Consider the following 26,272-nt stretch of genomic DNA (forward strand, 5'->3'; position numbering starts at 1 on the left):
TGTGTTGCTGAGAAGCGACATTCTATTATGCCCGTCCTTGAGACATTTCTATCTTGAACTCTATTGCAGAATTCCGATGCTTTGCTGACTGAACCTATGTCCAATTGATGAAGATTGTTACCGCTTGCTGAATCAAACTAAGGCAAGGTATAAGACGATGTTACTGATTACTATGTCTATTTGCTTTTGTTTTTAGGTACCAACCACTAATTTTGCTAGAACCATGGTTAGATGTTTCCCAAATTTGTGTTGACTAAATTGTTTTGCATGAAGCCCAAACATGCTATTCCAATCCGAAGTTGATGCTTGCTAAATATTAGCAACTGTTGATGTCTTTTCTTTGCTGAAACTAAATGTGTGTCATTTCTATTGCACAGTTATTCTTGCTTTTAATTTGTACTGTAACTCTAGAATGTATAATGATCCATGCTTTGATTAAATTGAGATTCTTTAGAAGAGTTGGTCAACCAGTGTTGTTCTGTATGCTTATCATTTGATTTTGAGATTAAGTTATGTGATATTAGCATTGTTAAAATAGGGATATAAACATTCTAACTTTTACCTAACAGCTCATCGTGCGTGGAAATTATTGACTCCCAAGATTATTGATGTTATGGATTGGTATTAGTATTGATTTGTATTGAAACTGAGTCTTATGGGGGGAACAACTCTAAGCGAAGTCAAAAGGTCTATCGAACCTCTGACGCGTCCCCCTTATAATCTAACAATAAGAAACCAAATAGGCTCAGACGTGCTAACAGAGATAATGGCTTTGTCAATTTTTTTTTTTGCCATGTTGCACAGCAGAGCAGCTGTTGGACACCAGGGCTGAAAGATTTCTAAAAATGCTCTATGAAGCAGCTGTCTCACCTCAGGGCCGGCCTGATCATACAGCAAGGCGCCCCCAATCACCCATCTTTGCCTAGCTCTTATCAGTAAGTTTTACATAGCATGTCTTATCAGTAAGTTTATTTCAAATCTGTTTTATATAGCATCTCTTATCTGTAAATGTATTTCAAATCTGTTTTACAGAGCATAAAGTGGACCACATTCTAGGGTGGTCTAGAAATTAATGTTTATTGTAGCAGAGTATTTATTTAGGTTTCTAATTAGTCACAAGTTTTTTCTTCAACTTTCTATTTTAGGTTTAACTGAAAATTCTCTGGAATGTTGCCACACAGCACGAACACGATTGTTCTTAAAAACCTTTTCAATTGGCATCAATATAGTTCGAATGGGAATTTATTTCATTTTTCGATTTTCATGCGAGGCGTGTAATGTTTACCTTCATATGCTCACTGCGCAAGCAAAGTTTATTGTGAAAAAGATACATCATGTTTTCCCAAGATAGGGAGTATGATAATCTGGAGAGCACTTATCAACAGCAACACCTGAGTGAAAAAGAATAGATGGTAATTGGACACATGCTTTTTTGAATCTCTAATGCATTCTTTCTGCAACAAAATAACCAGCACAGTCTAGCTTTGCGCCTGATGTGCATCAGAGGGTATTAAATACATTGATTTTTCTTACAGAATTTGATTAGACGGTTCCTTTTTATAATGACATCAAGGGATAATCTTAATTAGTAAACATAATCAGAATTAACTTCAGAAGTGATCAGCGACTCTCGCTCCAGCAGTGCACCTCGCTCGGTACAGCAGCGTGTTCTTTCTGTAACAGAACTGAGACTGAATTACGATCATTTAGCTCTCTCTGTTATCTCCAGAGCTGCTGATGTTTACCACATGCAAAATCGATGATCCACATCTGTCCGTTTCACGGACTTCTAGACAGACTGACGCCTGATGGAACAATAAACTCGTGGTGTGGCAACATCCGCTTGGCATTGGAAGTTAAGAATCTTACTTTTGCCTGCACGTTTTCTCATCATCAAGCAATGTCAAAAGAGACGTGCAGAAACTAAGGTCCAGATTACAAGGGGGCTGGGTGGGTGGTTGTTTCATCGCCAAACTGGTTTGAGATATTTAATGGACGTCAGACATGTCTTTAGGCTTAAGGAACGGGTCAATGCAGGGTGCTTTTAGATAAACCTAAATTCTTTAAGACACTAGGCAAACATTGGAGAGCCCATCTTGGTAGCTCGCCACGCCTAAAAAGAGCTTGTCACTGTGAAAGAGCTCAACCTTGACTATGTGACAGTCAATGGAGTTTGGTCGCTGCACAGCCCAGTCATTTCATATCTAATTTTTTTATGGTACCCACAAAAATGTTCCTTGTTTGTCTACAACCAATGGGCAGAGCTATCACTAGGGCAGCAGGAACACCAAAGTCCAGGACTATATGGGGCCCACTGCATCCAAAGTATGGCTGTCTATGACTATATGGCGTGTATTATGGCCAGTGGCCGCATTTCTAAACCACTATGTAGAACAGTCTTATTAATATGTTTTTCCTTCAGACACAGAATGCATACAGTCTAAATTTAGCACCAGCCACTAATGTGCCAGGTCAAAATCATTAATCTCTTGTTTCAGAAAGTCCATTTAGAAAGTGCTTCAGCACCTCGCTAGGGGTCAAAAGCACTATATAAATGCAATTTCAATACAGTACAAACATATTCCTTTTACAGTCAGATTTGTACTTCTTTACCCTCAGCATCATGATAATGATCATATAATACATTAGAGTCTGCAATCATTGTATAAAAGTCTGTCTAAAATGTCCTTATTACAGTAGAGTTGTGCCACCTGTAATAAGAAAATGGCAAGTTGTGGCAACATCTCCACGCCAGAGTGCATTACAGGACAGATCGAATCGCTGTATGTTTTTAAATATTTTGAGTTATATTTTTGCTTTTATTCTGATTGACAATAAACTGATTTGAACACTTTTTGCAATGCATTACTAAATGATTTTTGGTGTATTCAATTTCACACTGCAGATTTTACCATTATTCTCTGTGTCTGCAAACATACTTTCTCTTCAAACGAAAAGTTTAAACGGTTTTATGAGAAGGATGATGTTGTGATCATGTATTATAGGGAATAAAATACTCACACCTGTGTATTGAAAGGATATCGGAAGTCAACTTGGAGCTGTATGACATCATGAAGGAACTCAGTCTTCGGCCTCATTCCTCCGTATTGTCATAGAACTTCTAGTGACTTGCAATATCCATTTAATGTAATGCAGAGGGTACTTTGGAAAATGTATCTTCTATACTCTTACATCTCAAATGCATATTTGCTTTTGCAGTCCTAAGCACGGGACAATTGCAACATTAAACGCCTAAGAACTTGTTAAATGGACCATTCTTAATAGTAACAGAGCTGCAAGGGAGAACAACAAATGTTAGTAGTGGACGTACAGACGTCTTAGTATGATTCAGTCTGGCTGCATCAAGCAAGCAAAAGTTTAGGTTCTACTTGAGATTTGAAACCAGGGTACAGAATTGTCACTCAATGTGGTTTTGTTTTACTTCTGAGTACAGCATACATCGCATTAACAGAATTTAACATCAAACTCTTTTTCTGTGGTACATTTTTAACCTCACTTCTACAAAAATCAAGAATTTTAAAATTTGCGAAATACTGCACGTGGGGCGCCCATTCAAGGCTGCGAGAAACATGCTGCATCCCCAATAACTGATATCTTGCAATATATCGAGTGCGATGTACCTGAGTGATGCTTCCGTTTTTCGTTCTTATTGTATTCTGAACTATGTAATCTTGGGCAGGTTTAACGCAGATTTTCAAATTTGGATGCCAAGTTCAGATTTCACTTTGTATGTATTGGTACCCTCGCCTTGCCCCTCAGAAACGATCTCAATTGTGTCAAAGATGATGGGAGCAGATTGGTATTCATCAGACAAAATGAATATTTTATGACCACTTCCCTCCGAACAAGAGTGCCATGTCCTTTTTTCACGCCCAGCTTTCCGATGGTGCTGGAGTTATTTGGCGCAAGTTACCAGATACAAGCACTATTGGAAGGTTTTACATAATAGGACATATCTGCGCTTCAAGTAAATAGGAGGAATTATGAAAACTTCTGGTGAAAGCTATGAATTTGTTCTCAAACTTGTCTCTCTTTACAGAAGAGATATGGGGCCAGATGTATCATCAATTACAATAGCCATTACCAAATTGCGATTTTTTGCAAATCGCAATTAAGTAATCGCTATTGGAAAGTATGAAACTCCAGGAGTTTCATATTGTGATTTGCAAGGGATCGCAAATGGACCTACCTCATTAATATTCATGAGGTAGGTCGCAATTTGCGACCCATTGCGAATGGCTACAATCACAGGGATGGTGGCCTGCTGGGCTCAGCAGACCATATCTGTGATTGCTTTTAAATAAAGCAATTCTGTTTTTTTAAATGCATCCTTGGGGGACTCCTTACCCTTTGCGAATGGTTTACCACTAATTTGAAATTGGTAGTAACTGCATTCACGGTCACAAATAAATTGTACATAGCTCTGTGATTTGGTATTAGTAAGGGACGCCCATGACACGCCGCTTCCTAATACCGAATCGGTAAGTAGTCGGAAAGCCAAACAAGTTACTGAATCGCAAATTGGACTTGATACATCCCAAAATGCATTTTTGTGATTGTAAAAATGTTTAATACATCTGGCCCATGGAGTAAGTTGAATTGTTTCTTTGTAGATTTCCCTGGCGGACAGATTGTTTTTTGGATTGATGCATTTATATCAGAGACTTTGTGTATATATTTCATATCACAAGTTTTATTTTCACCAGTGCATACTCAAGTTAGTAAATTAAAAAGCTTTCAGTAGGGTTGTTAGAAATTGGGTCTCTAGTTGGCAGAGGTATGCAGATGACAATTCTAGTCAGGGTAAGTTAGATACACAGCTTAAATTAACCGGTGCTCACCCTCAGATAGCTTGGCACAGACCACTTAGGCTTAACTTAGGAGGCAAAGTTTAAAGTATTTGTGCAACACTTAATTGCAGTAACACAGTAAAAGACACCACAAAAGACTTCACACAAGTTTAGAAAAATAGATAATATTTATTTGAATAAAACAAGACCAAAATGACAAAAACCCAATGAGTACTTCTTAAGTTAGAAAGGTGGATTTAAATATATGCAGTAAATACACAGTGCCTAACGATAGAAGTGTTTAAAAATAGTCCATGCGTAAATTAATTATGATCCCCTGGGCCGGGTTACAATGGTAAGATCCCTGCAGGGAAAGGTAATCCTTTGAGGGTGCGATGACTCAGAGGGCCGTGACCCTCCAATGGTTAGTGTGAAAAGATTCTTAAAAAGGGCCTCTTTGGACCAGCACACCTAACAATCTCAGCGCTTACAAGTGAGAGTGCAGTACAGCCACCATGACCGCTCAGGCCCTTACTTTACAGTACCTTCCTCCGCATGAGATGAACTTGAGTTGCCGCTCAGTGATAATGTTGCTGCAGGGCATCGGAGCAGTGCTCTCCTCCTTCGAGTCCACGTTGGAACCGCACTGAGACGCACTTGTGTGACAGCCTTTTATTGTGGTTGAAGGTGGGCCACACTGTTGCTCCGGCAACATCTCAAACTGGAAGGTGCTGGTGTAAGGTGATGCTGTTGCTCCAACAACACCTCAAGCTGGGAGATGTGGGTGGAAGGTGACACGCTGTTCTTACTTGGGACTTTCCCTCACTTGGCAATTGATGAAAATTAACAGCGCACTGAGCCCAGCTTATGATCGGGCAGCCCTGGCTTCCCCAAACACGATGATCTTGACTTTCACAAAGCAGGGCACTGGTTGCCTCAGAATGGGCAATGTTGATAGTCCAGGGAAAGCTTTAGTGAAGTCTTTGATGGCCCTTAGACTTTGAGAACAGAGGGGCAAGCCAACAAGCCCTTGGAGAACTTTAGTTGCAAGGATGCAGAGAGCGAGTTCAGTCTCCCCTCACTCCAGGCCAGAAATAGCAGGGAGCAGGCAAATACTGTAAAGCACATGGTAAAGTGGCAATCCCTCCTACGGCACAGCACACAGCACGCAGTAGGCCAACAGGCCAAAACAACAATGCAGTTGCAGAGTGGCAGTCCCTCCTGGCAGCACAGTAGTCCTTCTTCCTGGCAGAATATCCTTGGTCCAGTAGAGTTCTGATTTGGTGGGGTTTGGTGTCCAGTACTTATACCCAAATGTGCCTTTGAAGTTTATGACGATCACAAGGTTCCTGAAATTCCTTCCTTGACATCTGGTGTAGAATATCTTTCTACAGGGGGGTATGCAGGCCTTTGTATCAGGTGTGTCAGCTCCTCCCACCCATCTACCTGGTGATGCCACACCAAGGATGCCAGGTCTAACAAGGGTGATGTTGAGCTTGTTATGCATTACAGGTTTTAAGTTGGGTGGACAGCTCAAACAATTAAAACACATTGTTGCTATTCTATTTTGAATACCACAGGCAGTACTGGATATAGTGGCTTCGACCAAATACCCTTAGGGCTCCATTTCAAAATATGTTTTTTGGCAGTTTTATATAGCGCAAACTTGAAGGTATTCAAGCATTTTACTTGAGCACCAGTTACATTACACGAGGACACCTTAGTTTTTGGTAGGCACGGGGAGATAAAGTGAATTGCCCAGAATCACAAGAAGTTCAGCCCGCACCGAAACTCTAACCTGGTTCCCAAGTTCCAAGCAGGACAGCTCTGGCCGATACGCCACATCCTGTCTCAAATCTTCTTTCAATGTCTTTGTCCACTGTTCAACTGCTGACACTTTCTTTATTCTCACTCCTAATGCCTGATCCCCAAACCAAATTATTCATTAACCTCATTAGGTGCACTTTGTTGTGAAAAAAACAACACACTGATCTCCCCCTTTTGAACTCCTTCAACCCTGCCCTGCTACAGAGAACATTACCTTATGATGCGGAGGAAAGGACTGCAAACACTCCTTTTCCACTCTTCCAGTGAGTTTTAATGACAGTTCATGCAGCCTGAAAGCAGTTGCCAGAAGCACCAATAAGGCCTGTGAAATTCATTTAGGGACATTGAATCTATCTGAAATATGTCATATCTCATCATGTGAAACCACTCATAACTACGCTTACACTGCCCACAATCCTTCCCATCACAATAAAAGCTCCTTGAAGAGAACTGGCCCTGATGTTTGTTCAGTTTATGTGAAAGCAACCAAGGCAAAAATTGATTAAGGTCAACACCTGGAAAGTATGTCAGTCAATTTATGTCCCAAAGTAATATTCCTACAGAGGAAAACAGAATGGGGCATAGTAACATTCCATCCGTACACAAGACAATGGAGCAGAATTAGGAGTGGATTAAGTGCAACTGTCATCCCCAAAGCTAAGCCTAGTCCGTAAACTTGGCCCTTTGCAATCGTGGGAAAAATAGAAACTGCCCGACTATCCTGTCACAAGATGGGCCATCTGCGAAGGGTGTAGTATCATGTGGCATGAAATTGTGGCTGAGCTTTTGCCAGCAATTACTAAAGGTAAATGGTGCTGGGCAGTTTTGTGCAGTGGGTGATGCCAGTAGGTGAAAATGCTGAGCATAGGATGGTGCTAGGGGAGTACTCCACGCAAGGAATAGTGCAAGGATATTTTCTTGTGATTATTGCACCTCCCACAATTTTCCACTGACCTTTTGAAATGAATTGCAACAATAAAGGTGAAACATGAAGTTGAGTAAAGTTTATATCAATATTTTATATGCTATGCCTCCTTCTGACCAAGAAAATTCAGAATAGGAAGTATACCCCACACAGAGTAAATGTATTTACTTGGTGTGCTAAATATTAGCTTCCAATCACATCTATTCAGAATCATTGTCAACGAATATACTTGAAATGTGTCAGGTGTGGCTTGTGGGTTAAGGACCTAACACTAATGGATCCTTTTCAATCTTTACAATTATAGGATTTATAGATTGGGACAGTAAAGTAGATTTCTTCAAAGTCATTGTTGGTGCACAACATTTACACAGCTAACTGATAACACCATGAGACCAATAGAATGTTAGGTAATTTCAATCAGATTTAATCAAGAATTTCAAGAATTTCAATTCAGCTTCCTATAAAAAAAATACCACTCCTAAAATTCAGGGAGGAATTATTTCCCCCAGCCCTAACCTATGTGACCTCTCAGAAGGATTCAGTCCTACTTAGTATGATGTCTTCCTCAGTTAAATGGCAAGATCTTAAGTCATATGTGGAACATGGCTGAAAAAGTTAATATGCTTCAGGTAAAGCCCCTTCTTTTAAAGACCTCAAGCATCACATGTGGGGTGCCCTAGAAATCTGCTTTCTGACTAAGGACCCAATTTAGATCTTGGCGGAGGGAAATACTCTGTCACGAACATGATGGATATCACATCCACTATATTATGATCCCATTATTCCTATGGGATCGTAATGCAGTGGATGGGATATCTGTCATGTTTGTGATGGAGAAACCCCTCTGTGGAAATCTAAATCAGGTTCTAAGCCTCTTCAATGCCTACGTAGCCCCACTCTCTCACGTCCTTGACACTCAGAAGACTGGTCATCCTATGTAGGTAGATGGCACTATGATTTATATAAAATCAGAAAACAATTTTAAGAATTCTACAAATTAGTCATACGCTAATTACAAGTACATCAGTGTCTGCATCAAAATTGTCATTGACTAAATTATGACATATCTGACATTTTGTTTATTGCCCTTGAAATTCCATACACTTTTCCCTTTACAAGACACAGTTCCACAAGGAAAAGCTCTCTAGACCACATTTAACAGGCACATCACTACTTTGAAATAGCCTTACTAGTCCAGGCAGTAACATCTTATTTTGATTATTGTTGGTATATATGAGGTTTTCCAAGAAGGTCACTCTCAAAACTCCAAAGAGCCAATAACCACACTGTCCATCTCTTCTTTCAGGTGAAATGCTTCAATTATATAATGCCAGAACTGAATTACCTCAAATGCCTACTAATAAAAGGAAGATCTAATTATAAGATATTCTGTCTAGTGCACAAGGTATTACATGGCATTGTGGAACTCTTTATCAGCAAACGTTATGCTACTCGTATACAACCATTCATATTGCCCTGCCAGTCAGATATCTAAGTACAGTTTTATATAAATGTAAGACAACCTGTGGTTCATGAACTCCAAAAGTAAGAGCTCCACACTCCATGATTGTGCTTGTGTTAACTTTGTCAGAAGAGTAACAATATCTATGTTTGACATTATGTAGTTAAAACAACTGAAACACCTTCACCCTACTTAAGGGGCTGTTGCTGGAAATAGAATGACTTTTGACTCCAAGTCGAATGGTATTAGCAGGATTCTTTATTAATTCCAATTAACGCACAATATATATATGATGTCACAATTTGACAGCTACAATTTTCATGGACGTTTTATGGCATGGGCAAGGCAGTCTCTGGCCCAGTGCCCCAGCCTTTCAGTGGGCCCCCTTGGAGCCAGCTCTGTTCTGCAGTTTTGCTCTGATGACCTTTAGTAATTCCTAAATTAATTCATTTTTAATGTGGGTGATATGTGAGAGCTTATTACAGACGTTTTGCAGAGAAATGTTGTCTTTATGTTTTATGCAACATCAAAATAGGATTCACGTATGAGAAATGGGAGACTGTAACAGAGATTATTTGCAGTGATATATAAGTGAGCTTCTCCTTTGTTATAGAAAGCACACATCCTGTGTTGAAAGCACACATCACTATCCCTGAATATTAGAAGTAAACACATTTATAATATCAGAGTGTGTCTGCGCACTGTTAGTGACCTAACCAAAGAGCGCATGAAAGATCTGAAATTGGTTTGTTAATTCAAAGCTGTTCTGAACAGGGACCCCAAAAATATGCGTGGTCCAGGGCCTCCAAAACCCTTATAATGTCTCTGACAATGTTATCTAAAAGAGCTTTCCATAGGAGAGGACCATTCAAGTTTTCTGCGTGGTGTTGACGCAGATATGCTAATTAGAAATTCATAATAAATGCTTATATGTTGTGGTTTATAAAAGATCATAGAGAAATCAATTGTAGAGAAAAACGAACGTGTAAGTTTTGAAAATGTGCCCACGGGGTATGTCAGCCACTTATACGAACTTGTACTAAAAGAATTAAAGAAATGTGTGAAATAATGAAAATGTATAAGAATAATGTAGTACTGTGCTATATTGAGAAGTATAACCTATGTTTTGCATTATATCGTAGAAGCTAACTTAGCCGAAGTCATGGCCTACTTGTCAGGCCTCATGCAGAAGCAGAATTTAATAAACAAATGATGTAGAAGTTACTGGTGCCTATGAACTGACCATGAACTGTGTGCTTAGCTAGAATTTTCTGCAATGTACTGATGAACAAGAGATGATGAAGTCAATTTGATACAATTAAGGGTAGAGTAGGCTGAATGTACTCTCCCAGGACCTGAACAATAGAAGCACTGACTGAAGAGGAACATGTAATATTTTTGATACCTGAAAAGCCGGATGATGAAGACATCGTACAGTGGGCCAATCCATGAACTGAAAAAGATGAAATATTAGAACTCATAGATATGTAGAATAAAATGTATTGGGTAACATCAAATATGGAGGACAAATTGACCAATTGGGAATTAGGGGGATGGACTGAAAAACTATAATAAAAAGTCATGACAAGGGCTAAAACTTTAGATGAGAGGGGAGAAATGCTGAGTACCGGAGGACGTGATTCGAGATTCTGTCATTGGGCTCATGCTCTTGAGAGCCTGATGTGTTGCTGATCGATTGATGACCTGAGGACGAAGACTGACTTTGTTGCTGATCCATTTCGTGGATAGGTAGCTATGACAATGTGACTGATTAACCTTTATGCTTTTCTTTCTAGGTACCAACTGCGCTGTTTTATAGTTTTCTTTTAGCTAGATGTTTTCCAAATTCTTGTTTTCTAAATTGTTTTTGCATGAAGTCCCACATGCTAAATGCTAATTTGGGTTAGGTAAGGGTCCTTTGGGTGACGCTGACAGTGACAAATGATTGACGGACTGATTGCTGAACTCTGCTAATAATGCTGTTATATTCATCTTGGTTGGCTTATGCTGAATTACTCAAGCATATATTTTCTCAAGTTCTGATTAGATGATGTTATTGGTTGTCATTAATAAACTAATTCTGAGTTGACTGAATAAAGTTTGATCTAACCTGATGACTTAGTATTGTAACTAATAGGGAAATAAAATTTATAAAACGTATAATTGAGTTGTGGTTATTTATAAAATGTTGATTTATTGTCTCATACCTAATGATTCTCTTAGTGATTGTCGATTGATTACATTGATAATTGATGTTCATCGATTACTACATAGCTAGGATACTTCATGCGATCCAAAAGGTTCATCTGCCTGTGCGCGTCCCGTTGTAAGTTTACTTACTAAGGACCAGGTGTGCTTGCAATGGGATATGGAACATGGCACTGAAAAAATGGCATTCATCTACAGTACAGTTCCAGGTGTCATCTCTTTGAACAAGCTTTATCTTATTGGAGGTGAGAGGACCTTGAAGCTTCTTAATGTTAAATTCAAACCAAAGGCAAAATAAACTCTCTGATAAACAAGATACAAGCCTGAGCTGGGAGAAGAACTGCAATTTAACCATCTAAAAAAAGGAGCAAACATTTTTCATACAAACTCTTCGGCGTACTATAGTAAATAGTTGAATGTAAAGATGATATAGGTGTTAGTTGTTTTGTAGCAGTCCTTAGTTTAGTTATCACGTTAGGACATGAAAGCCAACAATAACTAAAAACATACACACTTGATTTAAAGAAAGGCAAATACGCTGACAGTGAGTATAAACTATAAACAATGATCATCCGCCTATAAATGTACACACCTCTTACCTACCCTCTCATCGTACAGTACTATAGAGACATACATAGGTTATGTGTAAGTCTTATGGGAAAAGTGATGTAAAAATCTGTGGGTGACCAATGGAACAATGCTAGGACAAAATAAATGTCTGCTTCAACTTAACAACTGTCAATAGTAAAGAGTCACAGCCATTGACCAAACGACAAATATGGCAGAGTGGTAGTTGGTCAAAAGAAAGATGGGATTCTAGAGAAAGTTATTCTAAGTTAGAATTCTGCGACATTCTCAGTGACACTTTGACAGTGCTACAGAAGTGTAGCACTCTCAAAGTGTACAAATATGTGGAAAGAAAATATTGGACTGCTCGGTCTCAAACAGCCACCCCAACAAATCCTGCAAACCCACGTATCAATATACTAAAGAATATTTTACCAAGCCTCATATATATTGTTTAACACAGTACTTCCAGTAGCACACAACATGCTTCAGAAAAACATCTTTGCTAAAAAAAATTGGCAAGAGTTTATCATTGACATAACAGTGTATTATTTTTCATACAAGATGGGAAGAAGAAATTGCAGTGTAAAAAGTAACTAACAAAAATGAATGTTAAAGCTACAGAAGATAAACGACTCAGTAGGTAATAGTGAAATGCTGTGATGTGCTAGACAGTGAGCCCACTAGATAGCATACAACCTTTGAAAGGTACAAAAGTCAGTGAGCCGGATTATACAAAGTGAGTACTGCAAGTGCTAATTTTATATATGATCTACGCCCATATTTCGCTCAGTGATGTCTTACATACCTACATAGCTGGTGCAGTGTTATGTTACAATCATAGAGAGTAGAAAGTGGTTATTTGTAACCAGAAGTTTAAAGGAATGTATTGCTTATGGAAAGTAATATAGAAGAATTTGGAGGTGGCTAAAAAAAACTACTGAACACAATAGGAGACAATAACCTAATCTGTGGCTGATGACAGAGGTGCTGGACTTGCAGCAGCAATTGTTGGCATCACTCAATTTGGAAGCAGAAACCTTAACAACCCTGACTGTTGTCCCATTTAACACAATTTGTAAATTTGGAACATTGTCTGGTGCAACATGTCACTTGCAGTGCATGTGGTGAGGCTTGACACTGCATCTAGATACCTTTTAAGCATGCCAACTATGTTAGAACACATGCAGTCATAGCACTGAGATTGGACTCTGGCAGCATGCATCTACACCTACAAAGTGGTGGAAGAAGATGTGCCAGGCTGAGATGAAGCAGCCACACCATATTATGGAGAAAGAAGATGGTGCTAGACCTTCTACTTTTGTTGCAGCTTCCATAGGTCTAAATGCACAGCTGGTGGACAAGAGTGGGGAATCTTTTGTCCTAAACAAGTGACATCTGTACAGTTGGCTTCAATGTCACTGCATTATTGTTGTTCGGCATCTGTTGAGCTATGTCATAGTTTGGTGCAAAGGGTGTTGATGTTGTGTGGGAGAATATCATCTTCAAACACTGGAACTAAATTATATGTAGGTGTGCAGCCCATTTTTCCACCATGGCAAAGGAGTAAATGACTCCATCACCCTGACAGAGGTGCTGTCCACCAAATGTAGAAATGTCCGCTTGGTGAGTGGACAATTCTGGCATTGATAGGAATTGCCTTCACAATGGTTCTTGCCAATGCATTGCAAGTTTGATGGATGGCTCAGTCAACATGACAGAGCCATACAGCAAACTTAGAACTTTTTTTTATTTTCAAAAAGAAAATCCCAATGCAGCTTCCTCCCATGGCGAGGGGGGCATTGCGCACTTTCCAATTCCTGTTACTACCAGGTCTTTCCTGGTAGTGACGGACCTTGATAATTGTCTGTAAGTCCGCCCATCTAAGTTAGGTGGGTGGACATACAGCCAAATGTCCAGTGGCCCTTACTTCGCACGGCTGTCAGAGGGGAGTGGCCACGTTCTGTTGGAGATGGAGTAGTCTTTACTGTTGTAAAGCCTATGGTCTGTCCAAACCTAAATCAGGCGAGTGGACCATAATGTTGGCAGGGATGTTCCCTCTCCTCAAAAATATAAATTGGGCCCATAGTCATTTAATGTCAAATGAGGAGTGACAGTGAGTGAAGGAGATATTTTCTTGGACTATATTCACACTACAGTTTCTACCCCATTCCACTGTTGCACCGCCAAGGTCTTTCAGGACCATCAATTTGTTTAGGAATAAATGAAATGTTTAATTTTAAACTTTTGTGGTTTTGTGTGTGGTTCAATGCTTGTGAACATGTCAATATTTTGGCGAGAAATTACCTTCTGTGTAATGTGTGTGCCTTGCATTTTGCCCATTTATTTTTATTTTTGTATCTTATAAAGCACCCAACTTCCCAGGTGAGTTTCCTGGTGCTGAGCCATAAAAAGTGAAGCACCTATACTCTAAACCCACTAAAAATCCAGGTCTTTAAGTTTTTGCAAAATGCTGTCAAATACTGACTATTGGGCAATGTCTCTCACAGATCATTCACAATTTGGGGCCTACATAAGCAAATGAACCACCCTCCCCCCCAAACATGCTCAATGAATTCTTGGCACTTTACATAGGGACTGCAAGGCCGAGCGAAGCAAGCGGGAGGGCTGTTATGGAATCACCAGATCTTGTAAATATTGAATGTCAGAGCCAGATCTGAACCTGTACATATAGCAGAAAGCTTTCAACTGTATGTGCTTGTTTATGGGCAGCCAGTGAGGTTCCTGAAACAAATGCAATACTGATGCATTTTTTGGTAACTGAAAGAGTAGTCTGGCTGCCACTGTCTGTGCTATTTGCAAGTGCCGGATTACAGACTTTTCATCCCCCAGGTTTAGGATATTACCATAATCAACTCTAGCTAATTTCAGAGCTTGGATCACAATTGTCTGAGCAAAAAGTGGTAACATGCCCACAATATTTTTGACCCATCTCAAGGCTGCCAAGCAGGTAGAAGCCACCTTGTTTACCCTGGTTTTCACTGTGAGCTCTGCATCCAACCAGAATCCAAGGTTTGTTACCTGCTTGAGAGGTCTGGAAGGTGGCCTAAAGCATTGAGCTTCTTCCCCAATACTATGACCTCCATCTTTTCTTCATTTAACTTGAGAGAATCCTGATCCATCCATGCAGAAATTCTACTCAAACCTAACTTTAGGGTGCTCATGATGTTTCCCTGCCCAGCTGGCAAAGGAAAGATAATTTGGGGGTCATCCGCATATGAGAACAGGGTCAAGTCACAGCAAGGGACTCAATGCTGAGCCTTTTGGAACACCTTGTTTCAGTGCATGGACACTTGGATCTTGCACTACAGGAAAAGTCTTGGAAGAGGTGGTTCTCCAAAAAAGAGGCAAGCCAAGCTAGTGCCTTACTTTGCATTCCCAGCATCGCAAGCCTTTCCCAAAGGCTTGAATGCCACACTAAGATTGAGACAAGTCAGAGCCACCATACCACCCTCATCAAGGACCTGTCTCAGATGTTCAGTGACCCCTGAGAGAGTGGATTTGGAACTGTGTCCCACCCTGAAGCCTGACTGCGACGGTTGTAAGTCATTATTATGATTTTCCAGAAAGTCTGTGAGCTGAGCATTAACATGTTTTTCCAGGACCTTTGCAAGGATGGGCAGCATGGAAATAGGTCTAAAGTTATCCCAGGTAGTAGGATGAAGGCTGGATGTTTTCAAGAGGGGGAGAATCATAGCATGTTTCCACGCATATGGCATACATCCCGTCTCTCCAGTGAGGTATTAAGTACTCCCACCAACCTTTGCAGCACTCCCGAGTCTAAGAGACTTAACTTGAAGGGATAGAAGGGATCCAAAAGAGAGGTTAAGAACTGAGGAAGGTCCAGCAGGGTCAAATGTTCCAACTCCTGACCCACCAGCCAGGACTCAATATAATGATTAATCCCTCCTGTACTCAATTTTTCCCTCACTGTACTTGCGGTAGGTTCAGTGGCCAATCTAGTAGCCTCCGGGTTTACTGCAAGACTGGACATAATATTAGTCACCTTTTTAAGGAAGAGGTTGGCTAATTCTACACAAGTTTCAGCCAACATCACTGGTGCCGGTGTTGTCTTTCTGGAGTCTGCAAGGACCCTAACCACAATGAATAAAGTTTTAAAACAGTATTGAGCCTTTACAACCTTATCCGAATAGAACGCTGCTCTGGCCACTTTCCTAGCCCACGATATTCTTTAGGGCAGATTTATAAACTGCCTTGTGGTCTTCACTATATGATTTCCTCCATTCTCTTTATAACCCTTTGCTACACTTTTTTCCAAGCGTCAAAGTGTGGAGGATAAGTTCTTCATGAGGATTTTAGCCTAGCTGGTAGCACTACATCGAATGCATTCCTGAGCCATTCATCCACCCAATGTTGCTCTAAATCTATTGATGGGTTCGGAGCCGGAATAGCATCCTGAAATTGTGCATTGAGAGGGCCAGTGTCTAATTTCTCCCAGGTTCTGACCATGTCTTGAGCTAAGCCCAGTTTAAGACCTGCTTTGTTCTGGCATTTGATTAGGAAAGGTACCACTAAATGACCAGACCACACAAGAGGCAAAGGAGACTCAGAGGTCAACGCCTCCAAATTAGAACAAGTGACCTGCCATATGAGAAATTAGACAGCGTCAGATTGTTCATGAACACCGACAATGGAGCAACGTGGTTAGTTATAATGTGACACTCTGTATGCCCAAGTGAGGCTGTGTGTGTCTCAAAGAAACTGTGATTTTGTAAGCTGTCTGATTTATTGAATAAGTAGCTAGTATCGAGGCTCTAATCTCAGGATTATCTTGGAGAAAAGCATGCATTTTGATGCAAAGGTGCAGTATCTGAATTTGTTAGATAGTGAGATGCTTCATGTGTCTCTCTGGTTGATAAACTCATCTCTAGTTGCTCTCGGAACACCCAGAGCTAGGACACCATAAGACTGGTGATAATTTCAGAAAAGAAATAAACAAGGCAACATGCCTTCTCTAGCTATTTACTCAGGATCTGGAATGGCACTCCCACATTCATTAGGATTGCCCCAAACCTGCTTCAATGTAGCAAACCCTGAAGGCAGATCTCTTTAAAGAACACAACATCATGTTGTAGTATCAGTCCACAATGTCAGGATCTAGCTACCCCTCAAATCACATGGAAGGGTAGATTATTTGCTTTTGGCCCTACAGTGTTCCTCTGCCTTTTAGCTTGGTTCTCAGTCTACAAATACCAGATACATTCGAACATGTCAGTTTACAATCTGCTATACAGCTGGCCCAAACAGTCTTGAGGCAAAGGAACAACTGGGACAGGATAACAACCAAAATGATTATGAGCAAATACTATTTTCTTCATCACAGATTTTAAATATGAGCAGTACATATTACACCCATTAGTATTCAAAGGCATGGGCACAGTACAAAATACAGATATAATCAAGGCAGTACCGAGTAACAGTTGACAGTATGAATCAAGCGGAATTGTATAAAATTGCTTCTTTTGTCCTCCCTGCTATGTGAATTATAACCACTAGGGTATCTACTTTCTCCTATTTGCCAAATTAAATCCACTCGATGATTGATGTTAAGTGAAGTAGCAAACAAATACTATTCATCTAAGGGTGATTTACTGTCAACTGATAATAGCTAAGTTTGTCAACTACAATTTCCTTCTATAAAACTAGCAATTTTGCTAAATGAAACTACAGAACCCTTAGTTGCCTCATAAAGAAATATACATATTAATCATTACTGACAACGCATAAAGTTGAAACCTGTCACATCGCTTTTCGGTTCAGATTTTTATTTGTGAAATGGGTATGATTTCCAGCATATTTAATCCCAAAAGGCAGATAGTTATTGCCCACATTTTGACTAACCAGAAATACATTAGTGTAATAAGTCTTGAGCAATAAAATATCTCACTCCCAGTAATATTGTCAACCTCGTTGACAGGGAAGCTTCTGAAGGTGACCTAAAGACAAACAAGTAGAAACACATACAACTGAAGGCAGAGGGTGTTAGCATGAAAATAATAATAATAGCTCGCTGGCTGGAAAACTATAGTTAAGCATGGCAGATATCTATAAAAAGTGAATAGCAAATGGAACTGAATCTAAAGGGTGCATGGATGGCTTTAGAAGTTTTTAATAAAGGAGGTCTTTAATTTTTAAAAGTGACAAGCTGCAAACAATAAATCAAGTGGAAACAACATGCAAGAAATAAATAAATAAAAAATGTAATCAGTGGATTGCAAGGTAGTGGAATGCTTTTCATTGTCCTCTACAAGCTTTGCAAGCAGTGTTCTTCGCCAGACATGCTGCATGTATATTACTCCACAGAGTTGGACATTTGACAAACTTAAGTCCTGATTTATATGTTGGTGGAAAGGGTTTTCCATCTCCCCTGCGACAGAGTACCCTTCCCGCCAACATAATTGCCTGTCAGATTTAAAATCTGGCAGACATTTAGTGTAACCACAGTGGAGATTTCTCCATTTCTGCCACAGTTAAACCCCTCTAGCTACCCCACGGATCTCTGCTGCATAATTTAGATGGGTGGACATATGGGTCAGATTTCACTGCCAGGAAAACCCTCGTGGAAAGGAACAGTAAAAACTGCAAAATGCCTCCCTTTCCATGGGAGACAACTCTTATGGTGAGGTTTTTTTTGTTTTATTAATTATTATTATTTAATCCAAAAAATACTTTACTATATGGCTTGGTCATATTTGACAGAACTATACAGAAAATGTACAATGCAATGATAGGACCCGCCTTGACCATGGCTCCTATCACGCATTAAATGCCTACCAGTTGTGCAGTCCTTTATAAATTTGGTCATCAGGACCTCAGCCAGGGTGACAGAAAAACCTACTCTACCACCTTAGTAGGGGACAACCCAACCTCTAAAATATAAATCAGGTGGGTGCCCAAGACAGATATAATTTTTCCTCTAAAGTGACTGTTTCTTCCTAACAATATTCACTGGATTTGATTCCTGGTCTTTTTATGGCCATACACGCATCCTTTGTTAAGGAAATGATGACACTGTGTGAGTTGAGTGTAGTGTCTCATTATCTCAACACACGTAGGAGTGAAGAGTAATACTTTATCATTTCAAAAATGTTTTGGGGATTTGGGTCCTCTAGGTGAAAGCCTTTGTGGTTGAGAGGAAGGTGGTCAGCTGAAAATTGGTGCAAGTAATTTCTGCCCTTCTATGATTTAGAGAGGAATGTGACAGACTGTGTGGCAGGGCCTCCATGAACTCTGGCATCAGGTTTACTATCAGACAGAGGTGATACAGCTAAGCTTAAAGGCTGATAGACTGTGCAATATATGGTGACAGGTCAGTCTCCATGTACTTTGGCATCACTTCTTTTGAAGACCACCATTTGAGCCATGGTGTTCATGCCCAGAAAACATTATAACTGACCTTAACATATAGGAAGAAAACTCTCAGTATGCAAGGACATTTCAAATACAGTTTCTGGAACGTACCTCAAGTTTGATGGTGTGTTTGCAGGATAACATGATGCCAGTGGTAGCAGCAGAAGAAGGCTGAGCAGTAGAGTGGAGCCATGAGGGGAGGCACTGGATTCTGGAACTACTGATGGCTGAGTCAAGGGCATGTGTCAAAGTAATTGGGGTAGATATGTGCAAACCGAATTCATGGGCAAACAGAGTTCAGTAAGCTGCTGTCAAGGACAGCCTCAAAGTAGTTCCCACCCCTCCTTGAGGCTGTTCATACCGACTAAATTCTAGAATGTGATTAGCCTCAAACTGTGCAAAGCTAAGTTGCAACACAAGTAGGTATGGTTGAAAACGTCTACCTAAGCTGAATAATGGAGAATATTCATTTCCGCAACCATCAGCATGCATGCACAAACTACATTCACATATTGCTGGACCACAAAATTCGCATGTAAACAGCATATTCAATGGCATCTATGGATTTGTTGTGGTAAATGGAGACATTGTAGAAGTTCTCTATTAACCTCCTGAACCAGGAGCGAAAGGTGTTAACATATGTTCCCTTAGTTAATGTACATGCAACTTCCAGGTGCAATAACTAGGTAAAGCATATGTCAGTATTTTGACCACGTGGGAATGTTTTCGGGGACAACTGATTCTCATGGAATGTTAAATAATATGCGGTTGTCTACCCATCAAAAGTTAGATATTTAGAACACCATCAAAATACAAAGTGGGAAAGACAGAGTGATCAATTACCCACTGATTAACCCTAATTTGTATTTTAAGGAAAATGCACAGATGCACAACCAAAAACAAGGATATTACTGCTTAATGCCATTTCAGGAAATCAGGTTAACTGAGTGCACATATCAGCAACATACTGTACATAAAGAGTGTATACATATTCATTATTGAAGTCATGTCGGGCGAACCACGGGTTGTTTGAGCATCATGTATGTATAGTGCTTAACTATTGCCTATTCCAAACACGTGCACTGACAAATTACAAGGCGCAAGAGAACAGAAATGTTTATGAACAATAAAAACATCCAACCTATTACTGAATAATATGTCACTGTGTTGCCAGAAGGGCAGAAGTAATTGTCAATCCATAAAAGTAATTATCCATAATTTCAAAACATTCTTGATTTATGAAAAAGGAAGAAGCAAATTAACCTTTATGGAAACACTAAAATGGATGCCCCACTAATTTCACTAAGAGATAATCATGTTTCCCATGGCTTTCATTTCTATGATTTATATACTCCTTTTTACGACTATCATAAAAATACTGCCCTTCCTGTAACATCTTGTAGATGCTCATGAAGAAAATACATATTCTATGAAGCACGCAGTGTCTTCTATTTAAATTGTGTGGACATCGCAGGCATCAACAATACCCCAGAGGCAGCTTTCTGTTTTGCTGAACCGGGTATGAAGCAAGAGAAGAAAGTGGACTGAAAAAGTTAATCTGTTCAACATGGTTTAAGGTATATACGCAAATGCCTGAACAGCACCTCTACATGGAATCACTCTGTCCCAAACACCCAAGACTCTCCCACACAACATTTTCTCTCCTTGCTAAGCTCCTTACTATTCCATTCCTTTACGCTGGAAAGAGAAGGATTATTATTAACTTTGTTCACCCAACAAATGCAGAAATGCACACACAAGCACACTCACTCATAAAACCTGGCTTATATCAAAAGACAGGCTCTTTAAATTATACTACTAACATCTGCTTCAACTTTCCTGATAAATAGCCATTTTCTTTCCACCAGGTCTCTATAAACACCACACTCCCATCTCAATGTTTGACTATCCGACAATGCTATCATAATCCTTTTAACACTGACTACATCCATTGGGTCCAAACATGTTGCTATTCATTTCTTGACAGCCCTGAACTGAACACAAACAACCAACCAACCAACACAAATTATTTGTAAGTAGAGACTATGTTGCAATGAAAAGATGCTTTGTAAGTCTTGCACTGTACAGCATCCTCCAAAGTCCCCATGAAAGGACGGTCCAAAAAAGTTAACTCAATACAACTTATGTTCTGAACTTCCTCTAGTTAGCAAGGGCCACTATCTTTCTTTGCAATATGGTGCAATAGTCATGTTTGCATGAATGTTTGTGCCATTTGTCTACTGCAAACCTAGCATAAAGGAAGTGGGACACTGTATACCTATGTTCAATTGTACATTACCTTCCATATCCGTGAGTGTCATTATTAAATGTGTTATCGGTAATGACTCTTCTCAGCACTTTCTAGTCATGAATGACAGTCTTATAAACGATGCCCCAATCTTGTTTATATATTCACCCATGCTCTCTCTTTCACTTATTTGTAGTGATGATCAATCAATGTCAATATACAACAGTTCCTTTCCTCTTCTATTTAAATGCCAGAAAATTCAAATCCTATTTGGCTATTTTTTTCTGGAACATCTACAGCCAACAGAGAACTTTTCACACTATATTCACTTTGCCACTAAGACCTTTGACTCTTGCTCTCTCTGTCAATCCATTCCCAGTCACCATATTCCTGTGATACACATTTCTTTCATAAGACCTGTCCCCATATTTCCATTTGGAGCTAAAGAAAAAATAATTTCTATCAACTCACTGGAAAGAAGGGAGGAAGCACTTTGTCCTCCCCAGACAACTTCTCTCTCACAATATTAAACACGTTTTTTACATTGGGAACTTCCTTATTCACAACATTTTGTCTATAGACTCCCAATCAAATGTGGACTTTTGCCTATTTTGCACTATGCTGAACTTCATCAGAAACCTCATTCCTTACAGTTGGTACGCAAACTTGGGGAAACAATCTATAGGTATATTTCAGGGACTCCTCAAGTAATTCACTTTTACCTTAACTTTATATAAACCATGCATTTACTGTGAAAACAAACTGTGGGTTTGGTACTGCAGTGCCACAGGTGACAACGCCTTCTACCCTCTTAGTCATGAAAAGTGGAAGGAAAGCAGACCTCTGGGAATGGTTGTATCAGAAATGTGTATACAGTGCAATCTGGGAGGTGTGGTCCAAGCACCCCAGTACTTGAATTCTGAGACCTTTCATTAGGGTGTGCAAGAATGCTAATGTTTAATTGTGTTTCTTTTGTAGATATTATATTTCATATCATTTTCCACAGTGTGGACAACACTGAGGTAATGGCTTAGTCGTGATACTTTTTTTTAAAAACATTTATCGTTTGTGAGCAAACAGAATTAAGTTTTTGTTCACTACATCACTTATACAATTAAATATGCCTTGTACATATTCCCAAAGAAGTCAATTATTTCTGAAAATCATTGATTTCAAATGCTGTCACAAATAGCTATTTTAAAATGCCGAACATTTGAAATCATAAATTGTTTGCTTATTATACTTTTTTGCTGAACATATGGGTGAAAATGGAAAGGAAAACATTGTTGAAATGTAAAAAACATTATACCTGACAGTCAAAAATAGTTTCCTAGGTGATTGCATTGGTCAGACTTTGTGTATTTCCACAGAAAAAGAGTGCTTTTATTGCACAGGTTATGCTCGATATAGTAAGTTGCAGATGAATATTGGAACGAGCCAATGATCAAGCCTATGGCATGATTGATTCATTAAGAAATGTTTTGTCTGATGTCACAGGTTTGATTTTTTATGTAGTGTTTTATTGTTTTATTGTGAAAAGTACATGTTAAAAAAAATAGGCTGTTATGTGTGATTGTAGATATACTGTTAAAGTTTGGTGATTGGTATTTTGTTACATAGAATCTTACACTGTACCATTGTAGGCATCAATTTTAGTATTTGTAATCCCATCTCCCACACCCAGAAGATAGAAGCTCTGGAGTGTCATAATCCTGCTTAAGCACTCTTTGGAGACATAATACTTTGTTTTGCCAATTCTAATTTTATGTCTGTATGTCTCATAGCTGTCTTGTGGGAAAGTTTATGCTCAAAATTGTAGGTCTGATTTGGTTTTGGTGACAAGATGAGTCTAAAAGACTGATTGGTTTATTGGAAAATGTTTTGCAAAATTAAAACGGTCGGATCTGTTTATTATGAAAAGATTGAGACAAACGTATTTGGTCCCACATACCTACGGTGAAAAGCATTTGTTAAAGGCAACAGGCCTTTAAAGGTGGATTGGTAATCTAATTTGTTAAATCTGGTAGATAGAATTTTGTAACATGGAATCTCACAGATTACTGTAAGAGGTAAGACTTTTGGTGTTGGTTATCCCCTCTGACAAACCTGGTGGTAGAAGTTTTATATTGGGATTATCCATGTTAAGCTGCCTCACAAGGGGTGTGTATTATTTTGCCAATTGTAATTTTTTACGTTTGTAATTTAAGACTTCCTGCTTGGGGGATGAATTGTGGGAAAATCAATGCTCAATACAGAAGCCCATGAGCTGGTTATGATGACATGCCAATGACAAGGGTTATAGGACTCATAAGTTTATTGGAACAAGTTATGCCACGTGTGATCTGTTTAAGGCCTGGCTAATTTGCTACAAAGAACATATGTTAAAGGCAACAGGTGCCCGACGGTGGGTTATTTCACTGTGTTCAAGCCTGTTGACAGTGAATTTGTTAAATCTTAGAAATTAACATATGAAGCATGGGTTTTGGTGCTGGTTACTGTTCTCTTACAAACTATGCCCTGTGATAATCCTTTTTAGGACATCTTAGAAGGGTTGCATATTGTTGTGTCAACTCTAATTTTGTACATATTTGTAATTATATGAGCGGTATTTAGCTTTGTGCAGGAACATACTTTTTAGATCAGGTTTGACAGATTTAGCTGTCTGCCAGGCTCTGTCACAACCTACTTCCACCCCAGGCATCCATTAATAAGGGGAAATTGTCTTGCTCACACCAGTCTTTGATGCTATTTACCCATGAGTATGTGATCTGACCCAATGTCACACCTGCCTTAACAAAATTGGACTTTTAGCAAAGGCTGGTGGGTCAGTCCTTAAGTTTTACATTTTCTCCATGTATATGCCCCTTTCATTTTTTTCCTTTAGTTTTTTTTTTTTTTTGAGCTCTGAGCAGTAACCTATGCAGTGCTATGGGCTGCTTGCTTGCTGCTCATTTCATTTATACTGTACCACATCCCAAGCAACCTTTGCTTCTAAACCATGCAGTCACTATGGAATGGCATTGTTCAGAGTGTATTATTGTTTTACCATTCCAAGATGGCTAATAACTCTCTTCTAAACACAGAAGCCTTGTTGGAACTTTAAAACAGTGATGCACTATGCACAATACTATTCTGAGATGTGTGCCCACTACTAGGTTTCCTTTTACACATATCCATGACACATTAAGGTTGTGCCATTTTTCTTCTATTCTTTCAATTTTGATTTTTCTCGCTTATGCTTGCTGAGTTTGAGCATGTGTTTTACTAAGGAAGGTGAGAGGTTCAATGCAAGACTGAGTTAATGTGTAGATGTACTGGTGTATTCGTTCAAGGATGAGCCACATAATGTATGCATGATAAGCTGAGGCAGTGCATTTAGTGAGAGGAGGCTTGTTCCGTTATAAACCAAACCTGTTGGCATTCATAATGATTGCTGAACGTGTATTGTGCTTTAGATCACCTTTGTACTGTGCACATTTATAGATGCAATAACACAGGCTGTGGATTTCAGGAGTACTGTGTTTGTTCTATGCACGTTTCATTATTTTTTCAAAAATGAAATTAGGCTTATTGAGAGAATTGTGCCTCTGTTGTTTATTATATGGAAAGTAGAGTTCCTTGTTCTCTTTAAGGATTTCGGAAGTATTACTGCAAACTATAGCAAATTAACTGCAACGGCATCCGCACTCAATTAACACTGATGCAAAACCTCGTTACAGCACTTCCAGAGACAGACTAAAAACCTAACAGGATAAAGACAACATAAGTTAAAGGAACCGCACTGGAGTAACTAGGACAACAAGCACGGTACAATTGAGAATGTTTTTGACTTAGATATACAACTGGCAAAAATTAAAAATACATTTGTTGTATCATGTGTCTACTCAAGCATCGCACAACGTATGACCAAAAAATGGAATAACCCTGCCACCAAACTGCGTATGTTATTTGGCTCTGCATGTACACCAACAAAATGTTTAAGACAATCGAAAAATTATACAGGTTTTAAGCACATGTTCCTTGCTGGTATCCACGGGACGTAGATGGTGCACTAAAGCGTCTATATCCCTGCTGGCAGTAGAGATTTCATAGATGGCTCTTTTTAGCGCTGAGAGTCTCATGGACTGTAAAGATGGACACATAGGTCGCTAGCTAAAGCACAGGTTTTGAAATTGTAACCCTACTGCCCCTCATTGGTACTTCTGCTCAACACTACAGTTTAGGTGTTGCTGCATGCCTGTAGATGCATTGACTATGCTCGTACAGGCGTGTCACCCACTTTGTAAACAAACAGGACAATCAATTGTTGAAACGCTGCTTATTCGTTTTCTTAAGGGTTGACACTAAAATTTAACACCTTGACCTTTTCATTGCTCTTCCTCTATCAAACGTGATGTTAAAGAGGCCATTCAGTGAATGATGTGACAAAAGGTCTCAAATGCCCCCAGGAGACATCATGAAACAAGGGGCATTCTAGAACTCATATTTGTGGCTGTCAGCAATGAGACGACAGGCCAAACAGGGCCCAAAAAATAAAAGTGACTTTTGAAATGCCCCATGGCCACCGTGTGGCAGAATGACAAAGCAGGGTAATGAGTTCAATATTCATGAGTATACATATGTATAAGAGGGGGAAATACCACTTGCCATGGTACAAGTGTTCCAGAGATAAAGTAGCACCATTACAGCATGTCATTCTGTATGGGGCGGCCCCTCAGCTAAGGTGAAGTAGTGTCGTCCCACTGCTGAAAGCGGAAAAATAAAGTGATAATAAATGTATTTTATTATTATCACTTTATTTTTCCACTTTCTTAGGATGGGCCAGGGCCTGT

The 26,272-nt window shown here is 39.4% G+C and overlaps 1 protein-coding gene across 1 annotated transcript in view; it reads right to left on the reverse strand.

Annotated features, from left to right (window-relative positions):
* Positions 1-26,272, reverse strand: part of PDZRN4 (PDZ domain containing ring finger 4) — a 469,963-nt gene that overhangs the window by 206,576 nt on the left and 237,115 nt on the right. The window lies entirely within an intron of this gene.

This window comes from Pleurodeles waltl, chromosome 4_1 (genome assembly GCF_031143425.1).
Source record: "Pleurodeles waltl isolate 20211129_DDA chromosome 4_1, aPleWal1.hap1.20221129, whole genome shotgun sequence".
Taxonomy (NCBI): domain Eukaryota; kingdom Metazoa; phylum Chordata; class Amphibia; order Caudata; family Salamandridae; genus Pleurodeles; species Pleurodeles waltl.